Source organism: Conger conger, chromosome 10 (genome assembly GCF_963514075.1).
Source record: "Conger conger chromosome 10, fConCon1.1, whole genome shotgun sequence".
Lineage (NCBI taxonomy): Eukaryota > Metazoa > Chordata > Actinopteri > Anguilliformes > Congridae > Conger > Conger conger.
Genome location: NC_083769.1, coordinates 53525774 through 53549230, shown reverse-complemented (window position 1 = coordinate 53549230; position 23457 = coordinate 53525774).

Here is a 23457-nt window from a genome sequence, read left to right as displayed (position 1 = left end):
TCGCGAACACTCGCGAAATCGCGAAATCGCGGACTCGCGAACACTCCCGAAATGGCGGACTCGCGAACACTCGCGATATGGCGGACTCGCGAACACTCCCGAAATCGCGATATCGCGAACACCCGCGAAATCGCGGACTCGCGAACACTCGCGAAATCGCGGACTCGCGAACACTCCCGAAATCACAGACTCGCGAACACCCGCGAAATCGCGGACTCGAAAACACCCGCGAAATCGCGGACTCGCGAAAACTCGCGAAATCGCGGACTCGCGAACACTCGCGAAATCGCGGACTGGCGAAAAATCCCGAAATCGCGAAATCGCGGACTCGCGAACACTCGCGAAATCGCGGACTCGCGAACACTCGCAAAATCGCCGACTCGCGAACACTCGCGAAATCGCGGACTGGCGAACAATCCCGAAATCGCGGACTCGCAAACACTCGCGAAATCGCGGACTGGCGAAATCGCGGACTCGCGAAAACTCGCAAAATCGCGGACTCGCGAACACTCGCGAAATCGCGTACTGGCGAACACTCGCGAAATCGCGGACTCGCGAACACCCGCGAAATCGCGGACTGGCGAAATCGCGGACTCGCGAACACTCGCGAAATCGCGGACTCGCGAACACTCGCGAAATCGCGGACTCGCGAACACTCCCGAAATGGCGGACTCGCGAACACTCGCGATATGGCGGACTCGCGAACACTCCCGAAATCGCGATATCGCGAACACCCGCGAAATCGCGGACTCGCGAACACTCGCGAAATCGCGGACTCGCGAACACTCCCGAAATCACAGACTCGCGAACACCCGCGAAATCGCGGACTCGAAAACACCCGCGAAATCGCGGACTGGCGAACACTCGCAAAATCGCCGACTCGCGAACAGTCGCGAAATCGCGGACTGGCGAACAATCCCGAAATCGCGCACTCGCGAAATCGCGGACTCGCGAACACTCGCAAAATCGCGGACTCGCGAACACTCGCAAAATCGCGGACTCGCGAAATCGCGGACTCGCGAACACTCGCAAAATCGCGGATTCGCGAACACTCGGGAAATCGCGGACTGGCGAACAATCCCGAAATCGCGGACTCGCAAACACTCGCGAAATCGCGGACTGGCGAAATCGCGGACTCGCGAACACTCGCAAAATCGCGGACTCGCGAACACTCGCGAAATCGCGGACTGGCGAACACTGGCGAAATCGCGGTCTCGCGAACACTCCCGAAATCGCGGACTCGCGAACACCCGCGAAATAGCGGACTCGCGAACACTCGCGAAATCGCGGACTCGCGAACACTCCCGAAATCGCGGACTCGCGAACACTCGCGAAATCGCGGACTAGCGAAATCGCGGACTCGCGAACACTCGCAAAATCGCGGACTCGCGAAATCGCGGACTCGCGAACACTCGCAAAATCGCGGATTCGCGAACACTCGCGAAATCGCGGACTGGCGAACAAAACCGAAATCGCGGACTCGCAAACACTCGCGAAATCGCGGACTGGCGAAATCGCGGACTCGCGAACACTCGCAAAATCGCGGACTCGCGAACACTCGCGAAATCGCGGACTGGCGAACACTGGCGAAATCGCGGACTCGCGAACACTCCCGAAATCGCGGACTCGCGAACACCCGCGAAATAGCGGACTCGCGAACACCCGCGAAATCGGGGACTCGCGAAATCGCGGACTCGCGAACACTCGCGAAATCGCGGACTCGCGAACACTCCCGAAATCGCGGACTCGCGAACACTCGCAAAATCGCGGACTCGCGAAATCGCGGACTCGCGAACACTCGCAAAATCGCGGATTCGCGAACACTCGGGAAATCGCGGACTGGCGAACAATCCCGAAATCGCGGACTCGCAAACACTCGCGAAATCGCGGACTGGCGAAATCGCGGACTCGCGAACACTCGCAAAATCGCGGACTCGCGAACACTCGCGAAATCGCGGACTGGCGAACACTGGCGAAATCGCGGTCTCGCGAACACTCCCGAAATCGCGGACTCGCGAACACCCGCGAAATAGCGGACTCGCGAACACTCGCGAAATCGCGGACTCGCGAACACTCCCGAAATCGCGGACTCGCGAACACTCGCGAAATCGCGGACTAGCGAAATCGCGGACTCGCGAACACTCGCAAAATCGCGGACTCGCGAAATCGCGGACTCGCGAACACTCGCAAAATCGCGGATTCGCGAACACTCGCGAAATCGCGGACTGGCGAACAATCCCGAAATCGCGGACTCGCAAACACTCGCGAAATCGCGGACTGGCGAAATCGCGGACTCGCGAACACTCGCAAAATCGCGGACTCGCGAACACTCGCGAAATCGCGGACTGGCGAACACTGGCGAAATCGCGGACTCGCGAACACTCCCGAAATTTCGGACTCGCGAACACCCGCGAAATAGCGGACTCGCGAACACTCGCGAAATCGCGGACTCGGGAACACCCGCGAAATCGCGGACTCGCGAACACTCGCGGAATCGCGGACTCGCGAACACCCGCTAAATCGCGGACTCCCGAAATCGCGGACTCGCGAACACTCGCGAAATCGCGGACTGGCGAACAATCCCGAAATCGCGGACTCGCAAACACTCGCGAAATCGCGAACACTCGCGAAATCGCGGACTCGCGAACACTCGCGAAATCGCGGACTCGCGAACACTCGCGAAATCGCGGACTGGCGAACACTCGCAAAATCGCGGACTCGCGAACACCAGCGAAATCGCGGACTCGCGAACACTCCCGAAATCGCGGACTCGCGAACACTCGCGAAATCGCGGACTCGCGAACACTCGCGAAATCGCGGACTCGCGAACACTCCCGAAATCGCGGACTCGCGAACACCCGCGAAATCGCGGACTCGCGAACACCCGCGAAATCGCGGACTCGCGAAATCGCTGACTCGCGAACACTCGCGAAATCGCGGACTCGCGAACACTCCCGAAATCGCGGACTAGCGAACACCCGCGAAATCGCGGACTCGCGAACACTCGCGAAATCGCGGACTCGCAAACACCCGCGAAATCGCGGACTCGGGAACACCCGCGAAATCGCGGACTCGCGAACACTCGCGAAATCGCGGGCTCGCGAACACTCGCGAAATCGGGAACTCGCGAAATCGCGGACTCGCGAACACTCGCAAAATCGCGGACTCGCGAACACCCGCGAAATCGCGGACTCGGGAACACCCGCGAAATCGCGGACTCGCGAACACTCGCGAAATCGCGGGCTCGCGAACACTCGCGAAATCGGGAACTCGCGAAATCGCGGACTCGCGAACACTCCCGAAATGGCGGACTCGCGAACACTCGCGATATCGCGGACTCGCGAACACTCCCGAAATCGCGGACTCGCGAACACTCCCGAAATCGCGGACTCGCGAACACTCGCGGAATCGCGGACTCGCGAACACCCGCTAAATCGCGGACTCCCGAAATCGCGGACTCGCGAACACTCGCGAAATCGCGGACTGGCGAACAATCCCGAAATCGCGGACTCGCAAACACTCGCGAAATCGCGAACACTCGCGAAATCGCGGACTCGCGAACACTCGCGAAATCGCGGACTCGCGAACACTCGCGAAATCGCGGACTGGCGAACACTCGCAAAATCGCGGACTCGCGAACACCAGCGAAATCGCGGACTCGCGAACACTCCCGAAATCGCGGACTCGCGAACACTCGCGAAATCGCGGACTCGCGAACACTCGCGAAATCGCGGACTCGCGAACACTCCCGAAATCGCGGACTCGCGAACACCCGCGAAATCGCGGACTCGCGAACACCCGCGAAATCGCGGACTCGCGAAATCGCTGACTCGCGAACACTCGCGAAATCGCGGACTCGCGAACACTCCCGAAATCGCGGACTAGCGAACACCCGCGAAATCGCGGACTCGCGAACACTCGCGAAATCGCGGACTCGCAAACACCCGCGAAATCGCGGACTCGGGAACACCCGCGAAATCGCGGACTCGCGAACACTCGCGAAATCGCGGGCTCGCGAACACTCGCGAAATCGGGAACTCGCGAAATCGCGGACTCGCGAACACTCGCAAAATCGCGGACTCGCGAACACCCGCGAAATCGCGGACTCGGGAACACCCGCGAAATCGCGGACTCGCGAACACTCGCGAAATCGCGGGCTCGCGAACACTCGCGAAATCGGGAACTCGCGAAATCGCGGACTCGCGAACACTCCCGAAATGGCGGACTCGCGAACACTCGCGATATCGCGGACTCGCGAACACTCCCGAAATCGCGGACTCGCGAACACTCCCGAAATCGCGGACTCGCGAACACTCGCGAAATCGCGGACTGGCGAACAATCCCGAAATCGCGGACTCGCAAACACTCGCGAAATCGCGGACTGGCGAAATCGCGGACTCGCGAAAACTCGCAAAATCGCGGACTCGCGAAAACTCGCAAAATCGCGGACTCGCGAACACTCGCGAAATCGCGGACTGGCGAACACTCGCGAAATCGCGGACTCGCGAACACCCGCGAAATCGCGGACTGGCGAAATCGCGGACTCGCGAACACTCGCGAAATCGCGGACTCGCGAACACTCGCGAAATCGCGAAATCGCGGACTCGCGAACACTCCCGAAATGGCGGACTCGCGAACACTCGCGATATGGCGGACTCGCGAACACTCCCGAAATCGCGATATCGCGAACACCCGCGAAATCGCGGACTCGCGAACACTCGCGAAATCGCGGACTCGCGAACACTCCCGAAATCACAGACTCGCGAACACCCGCGAAATCGCGGACTCGAAAACACCCGCGAAATCGCGGACTCGCGAAAACTCGCGAAATCGCGGACTCGCGAACACTCGCGAAATCGCGGACTGGCGAAAAATCCCGAAATCGCGAAATCGCGAACACCCGCGAAATCGCGGACTCGCGAACACTCGCGAAATCGCGGACTGGCGAACACTCGCAAAATCGCCGACTCGCGAACACTCGCGAAATCGCGGACTGGCGAACAATCCCGAAATCGCGGACTCGCAAACACTCGCGAAATCGCGGACTGGCGAAATCGCGGACTCGCGAAAACTCGCAAAATCGCGGACTCGCGAACACTCGCGAAATCGCGGACTGGCGAACACTCGCGAAATCGCGGACTCGCGAACACCCGCGAAATCGCGGACTGGCGAAATCGCGGACTCGCGAACACTCGCGAAATCGCGGACTCGCGAACACTCGCGAAATCGCGGACTCGCGAACACTCCCGAAATGGCGGACTCGCGAACACTCGCGATATGGCGGACTCGCGAACACTCCCGAAATCGCGATATCGCGAACACCCGCGAAATCGCGGACTCGCGAACACTCGCGAAATCGCGGACTCGCGAACACTCCCGAAATCACAGACTCGCGAACACCCGCGAAATCGCGGACTCGAAAACACCCGCGAAATCGCGGACTGGCGAACACTCGCAAAATCGCCGACTCGCGAACACTCGCGAAATCGCGGACTGGCGAACAATCCCGAAATCGCGCACTCGCGAAATCGCGGACTCGCGAACACTCGCAAAATCGCGGACTCGCGAACACTCGCAAAATCGCGGACTCGCGAAATCGCGGACTCGCGAACACTCGCAAAATCGCGGATTCGCGAACACTCGGGAAATCGCGGACTGGCGAACAATCCCGAAATCGCGGACTCGCAAACACTCGCGAAATCGCGGACTGGCGAAATCGCGGACTCGCGAACACTCGCAAAATCGCGGACTCGCGAACACTCGCGAAATCGCGGACTGGCGAACACTGGCGAAATCGCGGTCTCGCGAACACTCCCGAAATCGCGGACTCGCGAACACCCGCGAAATAGCGGACTCGCGAACACTCGCGAAATCGCGGACTCGCGAACACTCCCGAAATCGCGGACTCGCGAACACTCGCGAAATCGCGGACTAGCGAAATCGCGGACTCGCGAACACTCGCAAAATCGCGGACTCGCGAAATCGCGGACTCGCGAACACTCGCAAAATCGCGGATTCGCGAACACTCGCGAAATCGCGGACTGGCGAACAATCCCGAAATCGCGGACTCGCAAACACTCGCGAAATCGCGGACTGGCGAAATCGCGGACTCGCGAACACTCGCAAAATCGCGGACTCGCGAACACTCGCGAAATCGCGGACTGGCGAACACTGGCGAAATCGCGGACTCGCGAACACTCCCGAAATCGCGGACTCGCGAACACCCGCGAAATAGCGGACTCGCGAACACCCGCGAAATCGGGGACTCGCGAAATCGCGGACTCGCGAACACTCGCGAAATCGCGGACTCGCGAACACTCCCGAAATCGCGGACTCGCGAACACTCGCAAAATCGCGGACTCGCGAAATCGCGGACTCGCGAACACTCGCAAAATCGCGGATTCGCGAACACTCGGGAAATCGCGGACTGGCGAACAATCCCGAAATCGCGGACTCGCAAACACTCGCGAAATCGCGGACTGGCGAAATCGCGGACTCGCGAACACTCGCAAAATCGCGGACTCGCGAACACTCGCGAAATCGCGGACTGGCGAACACTGGCGAAATCGCGGTCTCGCGAACACTCCCGAAATCGCGGACTCGCGAACACCCGCGAAATAGCGGACTCGCGAACACTCGCGAAATCGCGGACTGGCGAACACTCCCGAAATCGCGGACTCGCGAACACTCGCGAAATCGCGGACTAGCGAAATCGCGGACTCGCGAACACTCGCAAAATCGCGGACTCGCGAAATCGCGGACTCGCGAACACTCGCAAAATCGCGGATTCGCGAACACTCGCGAAATCGCGGACTGGCGAACAATCCCGAAATCGCGGACTCGCAAACACTCGCGAAATAGCGGACTGGCGAAATCGCGGACTCGCGAACACTCGCAAAATCGCGGACTCGCGAACACTCGCGAAATCGCGGACTGGCGAACACTGGCGAAATCGCGGACTCGCGAACACTCCCGAAATCGCGGACTCGCGAACACCCGCGAAATAGCGGACTCGCGAACACTCGCGAAATCGCGGACTCGGGAACACCCGCGAAATCGCGGACTCGCGAACACTCGCGGAATCGCGGACTCGCGAACACCCGCTAAATCGCGGACTCCCGAAATCGCGGACTCGCGAACACTCGCGAAATCGCGGACTGGCGAACAATCCCGAAATCGCGGACTCGCGAACACTCGCGAAATCGCGGACTGGCGAACACTCGCAAAATCGCGGACTCGCGAACACCCGCGAAATAGCGGACTCGCGAACACTCCCGAAATGGCGGACTCGCGAACACTCGCGATATGGCGGACTCGCGAACACTCCCGAAATCGCGGACTCGCGAACACTCGCGAAATCGCGGACTCGGGAACACTCCCGAAATCACAGACTCGCGAACACCCGCGAAATCGCGGACTCGAAAACACCCGCGAAATCGCGGACTCGCGAAAACTCGCGAAATCGCGGACTGGCGAACACTCGCAAAATCGCCGACTCGCGAACACTCGCGAAATCGCGGACTGGCGAACAATCCCGAAATCGCGGACTCGCAAACACTCGCGAAATCGCGGACTGGCGAAATCGCGGACTCGCGAAAACTCGCAAAATCGCGGACTCGCGAACACTCGCGAAATCGCGGACTGGCGAACACTCGCGAAATCGCGGACTCGCGAACACCCGCGAAATCGCGGACTGGCGAAATCGCGGACTCGCGAACACTCGCGAAATCGCGGACTCGCGAACACTCCCGAAATGGCGGACTCGCGAACACTCGCGATATGGCGGACTCGCGAACACTCCCGAAATCGCGATATCGCGAACACCCGCGAAATCGCGGACTCGCGAACACTCGCGAAATCGCGGACTCGCGAACACTCCCGAAATCACAGACTCGCGAACACCCGCGAAATCGCGGACTCGAAAACACCCGCGAAATCGCGGACTCGCGAACACTCGCGAAATCGCGGACTGGCAAACAATCCCGAAATCGCGGACTCGCAAACACTCGCGAAATCGCGGACTGGCGAAAACTCGCAAAATCGCGGACTCGCGAACACTCGCGAAATCGCGGACTGGCGAACACTCGCGAAATCGCGGACTCGCGAACACCCGCGAAATCGCGGACTGGCGAAATCGCGGACTCGCGAACACTCGCGAAATCGCGGACTCGCGAACACTCGCGAAATCGCGGACTCGCGAACACTCCCGAAATGGCGGACTCGCGAACACTCGCGATATGGCGGACTCGCGAACACTCCCGAAATCGCGAAATCGCGAACACCCGCGAAATCGCGGACTCGCGAACACTCGCGAAATCGCGGACTCGCGAACACTCCCGAAATCACAGACTCGCGAACACCCGCGAAATCGCGGACTCGCGAACACCCGCGAAATCGCGGACTCGCGAACACTCGCGAAATCGCGGACTCGCAAAATCGCGGACTCGCGAAAACTTGCGAAATCGCGGACTCGCGAACACTCGCGAAATCGCGGACTGGCGAAAAATCGCGAACACCCGCGAAATCGCGGACTCGCGAACACTCGCGAAATCGCGGACTGGCGAACACTCGCAAAATCGCGGACTCGCGAACACTCGCGAAATCGCGGACTGGCGAACAATCCCGAAATCGCGCACTCGCGAAATCGCGGACTCGCGAACACTCGCAAAATCGCGGACTCGCGAACACTCGCGAAATCGCGGACTGGCGAACAATCCCGAAATCGCGGACTCGCAAACACTCGCGAAATCGCGGACTCGCGAACACTCGCAAAATCGCGGACTCGCGAACACTCGCGAAATCGCAGACTGGCGAACAATCCCGAAATCGCGGACTGGCGAAATCGCGGACTCGCGAACACTCGCAAAATCGCTGACTCGCGAACACTCGCGAAATCGCGGACTCGCGAACACTCGCAAAATCGCGGATTCGCGAACACTCGCGAAATCGCGGACTGGCGAACAATCCCGAAATCGCGGACTCGCAAACACTCGCGAAATCGCGGACTGGAGAAATCGCGGACTCGCGAACACTCGCAAAATCGCGGACTCGCGAACACTCACGAAATCGTGGACTCGCGAACACTCGCGAAATTGCGGACTCGCGAACACTCGCGAAATTGCGGACTGGCGAACAATCCCGAAATCGCGAAATCGCGAACACCCGCGAAATCGCGGACTCGCGAACACCCGCGAAATCGCGGACTCGCGAAATCGCGGACTCGCGAACACTCGCGAAATCGTGGACTCGCGAACACTCGCGAAATTGCGGACTCGCGAACACTCGCGAAATTGCGGACTGGCGAACAATCCCGAAATCGCGAAATCGCGAACACGAGCGAAATCGCGGACTCGCGAACACCCGCGAAATCGCGAACACCCGCGAAATCGCGGACTCGCGAACACCCGCGAAATCGCGGACTCGCGAAATCGCGGACTGGCGAACACTCGCGAAATCGCGGACTGGCGAACAATCCCGAAATCGCGAACACCCGCGAAATCGCGGACTCGCGAACACTCGCGAAATCGCGGACTTGCGAACACTCCCGAAATCGCGGACTCGCGAACACTCGCGAAATCGCGGACTGGCGAACAATCCCGAAATCGCGAAATTGCGAACACCCGCGAAATCGCGGACTCGCGAACACTCGCGAAATCGCAGACTCGCGAACACCCGCGAAATCGCGGACTCGCGAAATCGCGGACTCGCAAACACTCCCGAAATCGCGGACTCGGAACACTCCCGAAATCGCGGACTCGCGAACACCCGCGAAATCGCTGACTCGCGAAATCGCGGACTCGCGAACACCCGCGAAATCGCGGATTCGCGAAATCGCGGACTGGCGAACACTCGCAAAATCGCCGACTCGCGAACACTCGCGAAATCGCGGACTGGCGAACAATCCCGAAATCGCGGACTCGCAAACACTCGCGAAATCGCGGACTGGCGAAATCGCGGACTCGCGAAAACTCGCAAAATCGCGGACTCGCGAACACTCGCGAAATCGCGGACTGGCGAACACTCGCGAAATCGCGGACTCGCGAACACCCGCGAAATCGCGGACTGGCGAAATCGCGGACTCGCGAACACTCGCGAAATCGCGGACTCGCGAACACTCGCGAAATCGCGGACTCGCGAACACTCCCGAAATGGCGGACTCGCGAACACTCGCGATATGGCGGACTCGCGAACACTCCCGAAATCGCGATATCGCGAACACCCGCGAAATCGCGGACTCGCGAACACTCGCGAAATCGCGGACTCGCGAACACTCCCGAAATCACAGACTCGCGAACACCCGCGAAATCGCGGACTCGAAAACACCCGCGAAATCGCGGACTCGCGAACACTCGCGAAATCGCGGACTGGCGAACAATCCCGAAATCGCGGACTCGCAAACACTCGCGAAATCGCGGACTGGCGAAATCGCGGACTCGCGAAAACTCGCAAAATCGCGGACTCGCGAACACTCGCGAAATCGCGGACTGGCGAACACTCGCGAAATCGCGGACTCGCGAACACCCGCGAAATCGCGGACTGGCGAAATCGCGGACTCGCGAACACTCTCGAAATCGCGGACTCGCGAACACTCGCGAAATCGCGGACTCGCGAACACTCCCGAAATGGCGGACTCGCGAACACTCGCGATATGGCGGACTCGCGAACACTCCCGAAATCGCGAAATCGCGAACACCCGCGAAATCGCGGACTCGCGAACACTCGCGAAATCGCGGACTCGCGAACACTCCCGAAATCACAGACTCGCGAACACCCGCGAAATCGCGGACTCGCGAACACCCGCGAAATCGCGGACTCGCGAACACTCGCGAAATCGCGGACTCGCAAAATCGCGGACTCGCGAAAACTTGCGAAATCGCGGACCTGCGAACACTCGCGAAATCGCGGACTGGCGAAAAATCGCGAACACCCGCGAAATCGCGGACTCGCGAACACTCGCGAAATCGCGGACTGGCGAACACTCGCAAAATCGCGGACTCGCGAACACTCGCGAAATCGCGGACTGGCGAACAATCCCGAAATCGCGCACTCGCGAAATCGCGGACTCGCGAACACTCGCAAAATCGCGGACTCGCGAACACCCGCGAAATCGCGGACTCGCGAACACCCGCGAAATCGCGGACTCACGAAATCGCGGACTCGCGAACACTGGCAAAATCGCGGACTCGCGAACACTCGCGAAATCGCGGACTGGCGAACAATCCCGAAATCGCGGACTCGCAAACACTCGCGAAATCGCGGACTCGCGAACACTCGCAAAATCGCGGACTCGCGAACACTCGCGAAATCGCGGACTGGCGAACAATCCCGAAATCGCGGACTGGCGAAATCGCGGACTCGCGAACACTCGCAAAATCGCGGACTCGCGAACACTCGCGAAATCGCGGACTCGCGAACACTCGCAAAATCGCGGATTCGCGAACACTCGCGAAATCGCGGACTGGCGAACAATCCCGAAATCGCGGACTCGCAAACACTCGCGAAATCGCGGACTGGCGAAATCGCGGACTCGCGAACACTCGCAAAATCGCGGACTCGCGAACACTCACGAAATCGTGGACTCGCGAACACTCGCGAAATTGCGGACTCGCGAACACTCGCGAAATTGCGGACTGGCGAACAATCCCGAAATCGCGAAATCGCGAACACCCGCGAAATCGCGGACTCGCGAACACCCGCGAAATCGCGGACTCGCGAAATCGCGGACTCGCGAACACTCGGGAAATTGCGGACTGGCGAACAATCCCGAAATCGCGAAATCGCGAACACGAGCGAAATCGCGGACTCGCGAACACCCGCGAAATCGCGAACACCCGCGAAATCGCGGACTCGCGAACACCCGCGAAATCGCGGACTCGCGAAATCGCGGACTGGCGAACAATCCCGAAATCGCGGACTCGCGAACACTCCCGAAATCGCGGACTCGCGAACACTCCCGAAATCGCGGACTCGCGAACACTCGCGAAATCGTGGACTCGCGAACACTCGCGAAATTGCGGACTCGCGAACACTCGCGAAATTGCGGACTGGCGAACAATCCCGAAATCGCGAAATCGCGAACACGAGCGAAATCGCGGACTCGCGAACACCCGCGAAATCGCGGACTCGCGAAATCGCGGACTGGCGAACAATCCCGAAATCGCGGACTCGCGAACACTCCCGAAATCGCGGACTCGCGAACACCCGCGAAATCGCGGACTCGCGAACACTCCCGAAATCGCGGACTCGCGAACACCCGCGAAATCGCGGACTCGCGAACACTCGCGAAATCACGGACTCGCGAAATCGCGGACTCGCGAACACTCCCGAAATCGCGGACTCGCGAACACCCGCGAAATAGCGGACTCGCGAACACCCGCGAAATCGCGGACTCGCGAACACTCGCGAAATCGCGGACTCGCAAAATCGCGGACTCGCGAACACTCGCAAAATCGCGGACTCGCGAACACTCGCGAAATCGCGGACTGGCGAACACTCGCGAAATCGCGGACTCGCAAAATCGCGGACTCGCGAAAACTTGCGAAATCGCGGACTCGCGAACACTCGCGAAATCGCGGACTGGCGAAAAATCGCGAACACCCGCGAAATCGCGGACTCGCGAACACTCGCGAAATCGCGGACTGGCGAACACTCGCAAAATCGCGGACTCGCGAACACTCGCGAAATCGCGGACTGGCGAACAATCCCGAAATCGCGCACTCGCGAAATCGCGGACTCGCGAACACTCGCAAAATCGCGGACTCGCGAAAACCCGCGAAATCGCGGACTCGCGAACACCCGCGAAATCGCGGACTCACGAAATCGCGGACTCGCGAACACTCGCGAAATCGCGGACTGGCGAACAATCCCGAAATCGCGGACTCGCAAACACTCGCGAAATCGCGGACTCGCGAACACTCGCAAAATCGCGGACTCGCGAACACTCGCGAAATCGCGGACTGGCGAACAATCCCGAAATCGCGGACTGGCGAAATCGCGGACTCGCGAACACTCGCAAAATCGCTGACTCGCGAACACTCGCGAAATCGCGGACTCGCGAACACTCGCAAAATCGCGGATTCGCGAACAATCCCGAAATCGCGGACTCGCAAACACTCGCGAAATCGCGGACTGGCGAAATCGCGGACTCGCGAACACTCGCAAAATCGCGGACTCGCGAACACTCACGAAATCGTGGACTCGCGAACACTCGCGAAATCGCGGACTCGCGAACACTCGCGAAATCGCGGACTCGCGAACACTCCCGAAATCGCGATATCGCGAACACCCGCGAAATCGCGGACTCGCGAACACTCGCGAAATCGCGGACTCGCGAACACTCCCGAAATCACAGACTCGCGAACACCCGCGAAATCGCGGACTCGAAAACACCCGCGAAATCGCGGACTCGCGAAAACTCGCGAAATCGCGGACTCGCGAACACTCGCGAAATCGCGGACTGGCGAAAAATCCCGAAATCGCGAAATCGCGAACACCCGCGAAATCGCGGACTCGCGAAATCGCGGACTCGCGAACACTCGCTAAATCGCGGATTCGCGAACACTCGCGAAATCGCGGACTGGCGAACAATCCCGAAATCGCGGACTCGCAAACACCCGCGAAATCGCGGACTCGCGAAAACTCGCGAAATCGCGGACTCGCGAACACTCGCGAAATCGCGGACTGGCGAAAAATCCCGAAATCGCGAAATCGCGAACACCCGCAAAATCGCGGACTCGCGAAATCGCGGACTCGCGAACACTCGCAAAATCGCGGATTCGCGAACACTCGCGAAATCGCGGACTGGCGAACAATCCCGAAATCGCGGACTCGCAAACACTCGCGAAATCGCGGACTGGCGAAATCGCGGACTCGCGAACACTCGCAAAATCGCGGACTCGCGAACACTCGCGAAATCTCGGACTGGCGAACACAGGCGAAATCGCGGACTCGCGAACACTCCCGAAATCGCGGACTCGCGAACACCCGCGAAATAGCGGACTCGCGAACACCCGCGAAATCGGGGACTCGCGAAATCGCGGACTCGCGAACACTCGCGAAATCGCGGACTCGCGAACACTCCCGAAATCGCGGACTCGCGAACACTCGCGAAATCGCGGACTAGCGAAATCGCGGACTCGCGAACACTCGCAAAATCGCGGACTCGCGAAATCGCGGACTCGCGAACACTCGCAAAATCGCGGATTCGCGAACACTCGCGAAATCGCGGACTGGCGAACAATCCCGAAATCGCGGACTCCCAAACACTCGCGAAATCGCGGACTGGCGAAATCGCGGACTCGCGAACACTCGCAAAATCGCGGACTCGCGAACACTCGCGAAATCGCGGACTGGCGAACACTGGCGAAATCGCGGACTCGCGAACACTCCCGAAATCGCGGACTCGCGAACACCCGCGAAATCGCGGACTCGCGAACACTCGCGAAATCACGGACTCGCGAAATCGCGGACTCGCGAACACTCCCGAAATCGCGGACTCGCGAACACCCGCGAAATAGCGGACTCGCGAACACCCGCGAAATCGCGGACTCGCGAACACTCGCGAAATCGCGGACTCGCAAAATCGCGGACTCGCGAACACTCGCAAAATCGCGGACTCGCGAACACTCGCGAAATCGCGGACTGGCGAACACTCGCGAAATCGCGGACTCGCAAAATCGCGGACTCGCGAAAACTTGCGAAATCGCGGACTCGCGAACACTCGCGAAATCGCGGACTGGCGAAAAATCGCGAACACCCGCGAAATCGCGGACTCGCGAACACTCGCGAAATCGCGGACTGGCGAACACTCGCAAAATCGCGGACTCGCGAACACTCGCGAAATCGCGGACTGGCGAACAATCCCGAAATCGCGCACTCGCGAAATCGCGGACTCGCGAACACTCGCAAAATCGCGGACTCGCGAAAACCCGCGAAATCGCGGACTCGCGAACACCCGCGAAATCGCGGACTCACGAAATCGCGGACTCGCGAACACTCGCGAAATCGCGGACTGGCGAACAATCCCGAAATCGCGGACTCGCAAACACTCGCGAAATCGCGGACTCGCGAACACTCGCAAAATCGCGGACTCGCGAACACTCGCGAAATCGCGGACTGGCGAACAATCCCGAAATCGCGGACTGGCGAAATCGCGGACTCGCGAACACTCGCAAAATCGCTGACTCGCGAACACTCGCGAAATCGCGGACTCGCGAACACTCGCAAAATCGCGGATTCGCGAACAATCCCGAAATCGCGGACTCGCAAACACTCGCGAAATCGCGGACTGGCGAAATCGCGGACTCGCGAACACTCGCAAAATCGCGGACTCGCGAACACTCACGAAATCGTGGACTCGCGAACACTCGCGAAATCGCGGACTCGCGAACACTCGCGAAATCGCGGACTCGCGAACACTCCCGAAATCGCGATATCGCGAACACCCGCGAAATCGCGGACTCGCGAACACTCGCGAAATCGCGGACTCGCGAACACTCCCGAAATCACAGACTCGCGAACACCCGCGAAATCGCGGACTCGAAAACACCCGCGAAATCGCGGACTCGCGAAAACTCGCGAAATCGCGGACTCGCGAACACTCGCGAAATCGCGGACTGGCGAAAAATCCCGAAATCGCGAAATCGCGAACACCCGCGAAATCGCGGACTCGCGAAATCGCGGACTCGCGAACACTCGCTAAATCGCGGATTCGCGAACACTCGCGAAATCGCGGACTGGCGAACAATCCCGAAATCGCGGACTCGCAAACACCCGCGAAATCGCGGACTCGCGAAAACTCGCGAAATCGCGGACTCGCGAACACTCGCGAAATCGCGGACTGGCGAAAAATCCCGAAATCGCGAAATCGCGAACACCCGCAAAATCGCGGACTCGCGAAATCGCGGACTCGCGAACACTCGCAAAATCGCGGATTCGCGAACACTCGCGAAATCGCGGACTGGCGAACAATCCCGAAATCGCGGACTCGCAAACACTCGCGAAATCGCGGACTGGCGAAATCGCGGACTCGCGAACACTCGCAAAATCGCGGACTCGCGAACACTCGCGAAATCTCGGACTGGCGAACACAGGCGAAATCGCGGACTCGCGAACACTCCCGAAATCGCGGACTCGCGAACACCCGCGAAATAGCGGACTCGCGAACACCCGCGAAATCGGGGACTCGCGAAATCGCGGACTCGCGAACACTCGCGAAATCGCGGACTCGCGAACACTCCCGAAATCGCGGACTCGCGAACACTCGCGAAATCGCGGACTAGCGAAATCGCGGACTCGCGAACACTCGCAAAATCGCGGACTCGCGAAATCGCGGACTCGCGAACACTCGCAAAATCGCGGATTCGCGAACACTCGCGAAATCGCGGACTGGCGAACAATCCCGAAATCGCGGACTCCCAAACACTCGCGAAATCGCGGACTGGCGAAATCGCGGACTCGCGAACACTCGCAAAATCGCGGACTCGCGAACACTCGCGAAATCGCGGACTGGCGAACACTGGCGAAATCGCGGACTCGCGAACACTCCCGAAATCGCGGACTCGCGAACACCCGCGAAATAGCGGACTCGCGAACACCCGCGAAATCGGGGACTCGCGAAATCGCGGACTCGCGAACACTCGCGAAATCGCGGACTCGCGAACACTCCCGAAATCGCGGACTGGCGAACAATCCCGAAATCGCGGACTCGCGAACACTCGCGAAATCGCGGACTCGCGAACACTCCCGAAATCGCGGACTCGCGAACACCCGCGAAATCGCGGACTCGCGAACACCCGCGAAATCGCGGACTCGCGAAATCGCTGACTCGCGAACACTCGCGAAATCGCGGACTCGCGAACACTCCCGAAATCGCGGACTAGCGAACACCCGCGAAATCGCGGACTCGCGAACACTCGCGAAATCGCGGACTCGCAAACACCCGCGAAATCGCGGACTCGGGAACACCCGCGAAATCGCGGACTCGCGAACACTCGCGAAATCGCGGGCTCGCGAACACTCGCGAAATCGGGAACTCGCGAAATCACGGACTCGCGAACACTCGCAAAATCGCGGACTCGCGAACACCCGCGAAATCGCGGACTCGGGAACACCCGCGAAATCGCGGACTCGCGAACACTCGCGAAATCGCGGGCTCGCGAACACTCGCGAAATCGGGAACTCGCGAAATCGCGGACTCGCGAACACTCCCGAAATGGCGGACTCGCGAACACTCGCGATATCGCGGACTCGCGAACACTCCCGAAATCGCGGACTCGCGAACACTCCCGAAATCGCGGACTCGCGAACACTCGCGAAATCGCGGACTGGCGAACAATCCCGAAATCGCGGACTCGCAAACACTCGCGAAATCGCGGACTGGCGAAATCGCGGACTCGCGAAAACTCGCAAAATCGCGGACTCGCGAAAACTCGCAAAATCGCGGACTCGCGAACACTCGCGAAATCGCGGACTGGCGAACACTCGCGAAATCGCGGACTCGCGAACACCCGCGAAATCGCGGACTGGCGAAATCGCGGACTCGCGAACACTCGCGAAATCGCGGACTCGCGAACACTCGCGAAATCGCGAAATCGCGGACTCGCGAACACTCCCGAAATGGCGGACTCGCGAACACTCGCGATATGGCGGACTCGCGAACACTCCCGAAATCGCGATATCGCGAACACCCGCGAAATCGCGGACTCGCGAACACTCGCGAAATCGCGGACTCGCGAACACTCCCGAAATCACAGACTCGCGAACACCCGCGAAATCGCGGACTCGAAAACACCCGCGAAATCGCGGACTCGCGAAAACTCGCGAAATCGCGGACTCGCGAACACTCGCGAAATCGCGGACTGGCGAAAAATCCCGAAATCGCGAAATCGCGAACACCCGCGAAATCGCGGACTCGCGAACACTCGCGAAATCGCGGACTGGCGAACACTCGCAAAATCGCCGACTCGCGAACACTCGCGAAATCGCGGACTGGCGAACAATCCCGAAATCGCGGACTCGCAAACACTCGCGAAATCGCGGACTGGCGAAATCGCGGACTCGCGAAAACTCGCAAAATCGCGGACTCGCGAACACTCGCGAAATCGCGGACTGGCGAACACTCGCGAAATCGCGGACTCGCGAACACCCGCGAAATCGCGGACTGGCGAAATCGCGGACTCGCGAACACTCGCGAAATCGCGGACTCGCGAACACTCGCGAAATCGCGGACTCGCGAACACTCCCGAAATGGCGGACTCGCGAACACTCGCGATATGGCGGACTCGCGAACACTCCCGAAATCGCGATATCGCGAACACCCGCGAAATCGCGGACTCGCGAACACTCGCGAAATCGCGGACTCGCGAACACTCCCGAAATCACAGACTCGCGAACACCCGCGAAATCGCGGACTCGAAAACACCCGCGAAATCGCGGACTGGCGAACACTCGCAAAATCGCCGACTCGCGAACACTCGCGAAATCGCGGACTGGCGAACAATCCCGAAATCGCGCACTCGCGAAATCGCGGACTCGCGAACACTCGCAAAATCGCGGACTCGCGAACACTCGCAAAATCGCGGACTCGCGAAATCGCGGACTCGCGAACACTCGCAAAATCGCGGATTCGCGAACACTCGGGAAATCGCGGACTGGCGAACAATCCCGAAATCGCGGACTCGCAAACACTCGCGAAATCGCGGACTGGCGAAATCGCGGACTCGCGAACACTCGCAAAATCGCGGACTCGCGAACACTCGCGAAATCGCGGACTGGCGAACACTGGCGAAATCGCGGTCTCGCGAACACTCCCGAAATCGCGGACTCGCGAACACCCGCGAAATAGCGGACTCGCGAACACTCCCGAAATCGCGGACTCGCGAACACTCGCGAAATCGCGGACTAGCGAAATCGCGGACTCGCGAACACTCGCAAAATCGCGGACTCGCGAAATCGCGGACTCGCAAACACTCGCGAAATGGCGGACTCGCGAACACTCGCGATATGGCGGACTCGCGAACACTCCCGAAATCGCGATATCGCGAACACCCGCGAAATCGCGGACTCGCGAACACTCGCGAAATCGCGGACTCGCGAACACTCCCGAAATCACAGACTCGCGAACACCCGCGAAATCGCGGACTCGAAAACACCCGCGAAATCGCGGACTGGCGAACACTCGCAAAATCGCCGACTCGCGAACACTCGCGAAATCGCGGACTGGCGAACAATCCCGAAATCGCGCACTCGCGAAATCGCGGACTCGCGAACACTCGCAAAATCGCGGACTCGCGAACACTCGCAAAATCGCGGACTCGCGAAATCGCGGACTCGCGAACACTCGCAAAATCGCGGATTCGCGAACACTCGGGAAATCGCGGACTGGCGAACAATCCCGAAATCGCGGACTCGCAAACACTCGCGAAATCGCGGACTGGCGAAATCGCGGACTCGCGAACACTCGCAAAATCGCGGACTCGCGAACACTCGCGAAATCGCGGACTGGCGAACAATCCCGAAATCGCGGACTCGCAAACACTCGCGAAATCGCGGACTGGCGAAATCGCGGACTCGCGAACACTCGCAAAATCGCGGACTCGCGAACACTCGCGAAATCGCGGACTGGCGAACACTGGCGAAATCGCGGACTCGCGAACACTCCCGAAATCGCGGACTCGCGAACACCCGCGAAATAGCGGACTCGCGAACACTCGCAAAATCGCGGACTCGCGAACACTCGCGAAATCGCGGACTGGCGAACACTGGCGAAATCGCGGACTCGCGAACACTCCCGAAATCGCGGACTCGCGAACACCCGCGAAATAGCGGACTCGCGAACACCCGCGAAATCGGGGACTCGCGAAATCGCGGACTCGCGAACACTCGCGAAATCGCGGACTCGCGAACACTCCCGAAATCGCGGACTCGCGAACACTCGCAAAATCGCGGACTCGCGAAATCGCGGACTCGCGAACACTCGCAAAATCGCGGATTCGCGAACACTCGGGAAATCGCGGACTGGCGAACAATCCCGAAATCGCGGACTCGCAAACACTCGCGAAATCGCGGACTGGCGAAATCGCGGACTCGCGAACACTCGCAAAATCGCGGACTCGCGAACACTCGCGAAATCGCGGACTGGCGAACACTGGCGAAATCGCGGTCTCGCGAACACTCCCGAAATCGCGGACTCGCGAACACCCGCGAAATAGCGGACTCGCGAACACTCGCGAAATCGCGGACTCGCGAACACTCCCGAAATCGCGGACTCGCGAACACTCGCGAAATCGCGGACTAGCGAAATCGCGGACTCGCGAACACTCGCAAAATCGCGGACTCGCGAAATCGCGGACTCGCGAACACTCGCAAAATCGCGGATTCGCGAACACTCGCGAAATCGCGGACTGGCGAACAATCCCGAAATCGCGGACTCGCAAACACTCGCGAAATCGCGGACTGGCGAAATCGCGGACTCGCGAACACTCGCAAAATCGCGGACTCGCGAACACTCGCGAAATCGCGGACTGGCGAACACTGGCGAAATCGCGGACTCGCGAACACTCCCGAAATTTCGGACTCGCGAACACCCGCGAAATAGCGGACTCGCGAACACTCGCGAAATCGCGGACTCGGGAACACCCGCGAAATCGCGGACTCGCGAACACTCGCGGAATCGCGGACTCGCGAACACCCGCTAAATCGCGGACTCCCGAAATCGCGGACTCGCGAACACTCGCGAAATCGCGGACTGGCGAACAATCCCGAAATCGCGGACTCGCAAACACTCGCGAAATCGCGAACACTCGCGAAATCGCGGACTCGCGAACACTCGCGAAATCGCGGACTCGCGAACACTCGCGAAATCGCGGACTGGCGAACACTCGCAAAATCGCGGACTCGCGAACACCCGCGAAATCGCGGACTCGCGAACACTCCCGAAATCGCGGACTCGCGAACACTCGCGAAATCGCGGACTCGCGAACACTCGCGAAATCGCGGACTCGCGAACACTCCCGAAATCGCGGACTCGCGAACACCCGCGAAATCGCGGACTCGCGAACACCCGCGAAATCGCGGACTCGCGAAATCGCTGACTCGCGAACACTCGCGAAATCGCGGACTCGCGAACACTCCCGAAATCGCGGACTAGCGAACACCCGCGAAATCGCGGACTCGCGAACACTCGCGAAATCGCGGACTCGCAAACACCCGCGAAATCGCGGACTCGGGAACACCCGCGAAATCGCGGACTCGCGAACACTCGCGAAATCGCGGGCTCGCGAACACTCGCGAAATCGGGAACTCGCGAAATCGCGGACTCGCGAACACTCGCAAAATCGCGGACTCGCGAACACCCGCGAAATCGCGGACTCGGGAACACCCGCGAAATCGCGGACTCGCGAACACTCGCGAAATCGCGGGCTCGCGAACACTCGCGAAATCGGGAACTCGCGAAATCGCGGACTCGCGAACACTCCCGAAATGGCGGACTCGCGAACACTCGCGATATCGCGGACTCGCGAACACTCCCGAAATCGCGGACTCGCGAACACTCCCGAAATCGCGGACTCGCGAACACTCGCGAAATCGCGGACTGGCGAACAATCCCGAAATCGCGGACTCGCAAACACTCGCGAAATCGCGGACTGGCGAAATCGCGGACTCGCGAAAACTCGCAAAATCGCGGACTCGCGAAAACTCGCAAAATCGCGGACTCGCGAACACCCGCGAAATCGCGGACTGGCGAAATCGCGGACTCGCGAACACTCGCGAAATCGCGGACTCGCAAACACTCGCGAAATCGCGGACTGGCGAAATCGCGGACTCGCGAACACTCGCGAAATCGCGGACTCGCGAACACTCGCGAAATCGCGGACTCGCGAACACCCGCGAAATCGCGGACTGGCGAAATCGCGGACTCGCGAACACTCGCGAAATCGCGGACTCGCAAACACTCGCGAAATCGCGGACTGGCGAAATCGCGGACTCGCGAAAACTCGCAAAATCGCGGACTCGCGAAAACTCGCAAAATCGCGGACTCGCGAACACTCGCGAAATCGCGGACTGGCGAACACTCGCGAAATCGCGGACTCGCGAACACCCGCGAAATCGCGGACTGGCGAAATCGCGGACTCGCGAACACTCGCGAAATCGCGGACTCGCGAACACTCGCGAAATCGCGAAATCGCGGACTCGCGAACACTCCCGAAATGGCGGACTCGCGAACACTCGCGATATGGCGGACTCGCGAACACTCCCGAAATCGCGATATCGCGAACACCCGCGAAATCGCGGACTCGCGAACACTCGCGAAATCGCGGACTCGCGAACACTCGCGAAATCGCGGACTCGCGAACACCCGCGAAATCGCGGACTGGCGAAATCGCGGACTCGCGAACACTCGCGAAATCGCGGACTCGCAAACACTCGCGAAATCGCGGACTGGCGAAATCGCGGACTCGCGAAAACTCGCAAAATCGCGGACTCGCGAAAACTCGCAAAATCGCGGACTCGCGAACACTCGCGAAATCGCGGACTGGCGAACACTCGCGAAATCGCGGACTCGCGAACACCCGCGAAATCGCGGACTGGCGAAATCGCGGACTCGCGAACACTCGCGAAATCGCGGACTCGCGAACACTCGCGAAATCGCGAAATCGCGGACTCGCGAACACTCCCGAAATGGCGGACTCGCGAACACTCGCGATATGGCGGACTCGCGAACACTCCCGAAATCGCGATATCGCGAACACCCGCGAAATCGCGGACTCGCGAACACTCGCGAAATCGCGGACTCGCGAACACTCCCGAAATCACAGACTCGCGAACACCCGCGAAATCGCGGACTCGAAAACACCCGCGAAATCGCGGACTCGCGAAAACTCGCGAAATCGCGGACTCGCGAACACTCGCGAAATCGCGGACTGGCGAAAAATCCCGAAATCGCGAAATCGCGAACACCCGCGAAATCGCGGACTCGCGAACACTCGCGAAATCGCGGACTGGCGAACACTCGCAAAATCGCCGACTCGCGAACACTCGCGAAATCGCGGACTGGCGAACAATCCCGAAATCGCGGACTCGCAAACACTCGCGAAATCGCGGACTGGCGAAATCGCGGACTCGCGAAAACTCGCAAAATCGCGGACTCGCGAACACTCGCGAAATCGCGGACTGGCGAACACTCGCGAAATCGCGGACTCGCGAACACCCGCGAAATCGCGGACTGGCGAAATCGCGGACTCGCGAACACTCGCGAAATCGCGGACTCGCGAACACTCGCGAAATCGCGGACTCGCGAACACTCCCGAAATGGCGGACTCGCGAACACTCGCGATATGGCGGACTCGCGAACACTCCCGAAATCGCGATATCGCGAACACCCGCGAAATCGCGGACTCGCGAACACTCGCGAAATCGCGGACTCGCGAACACTCCCGAAATCACAGACTCGCGAAC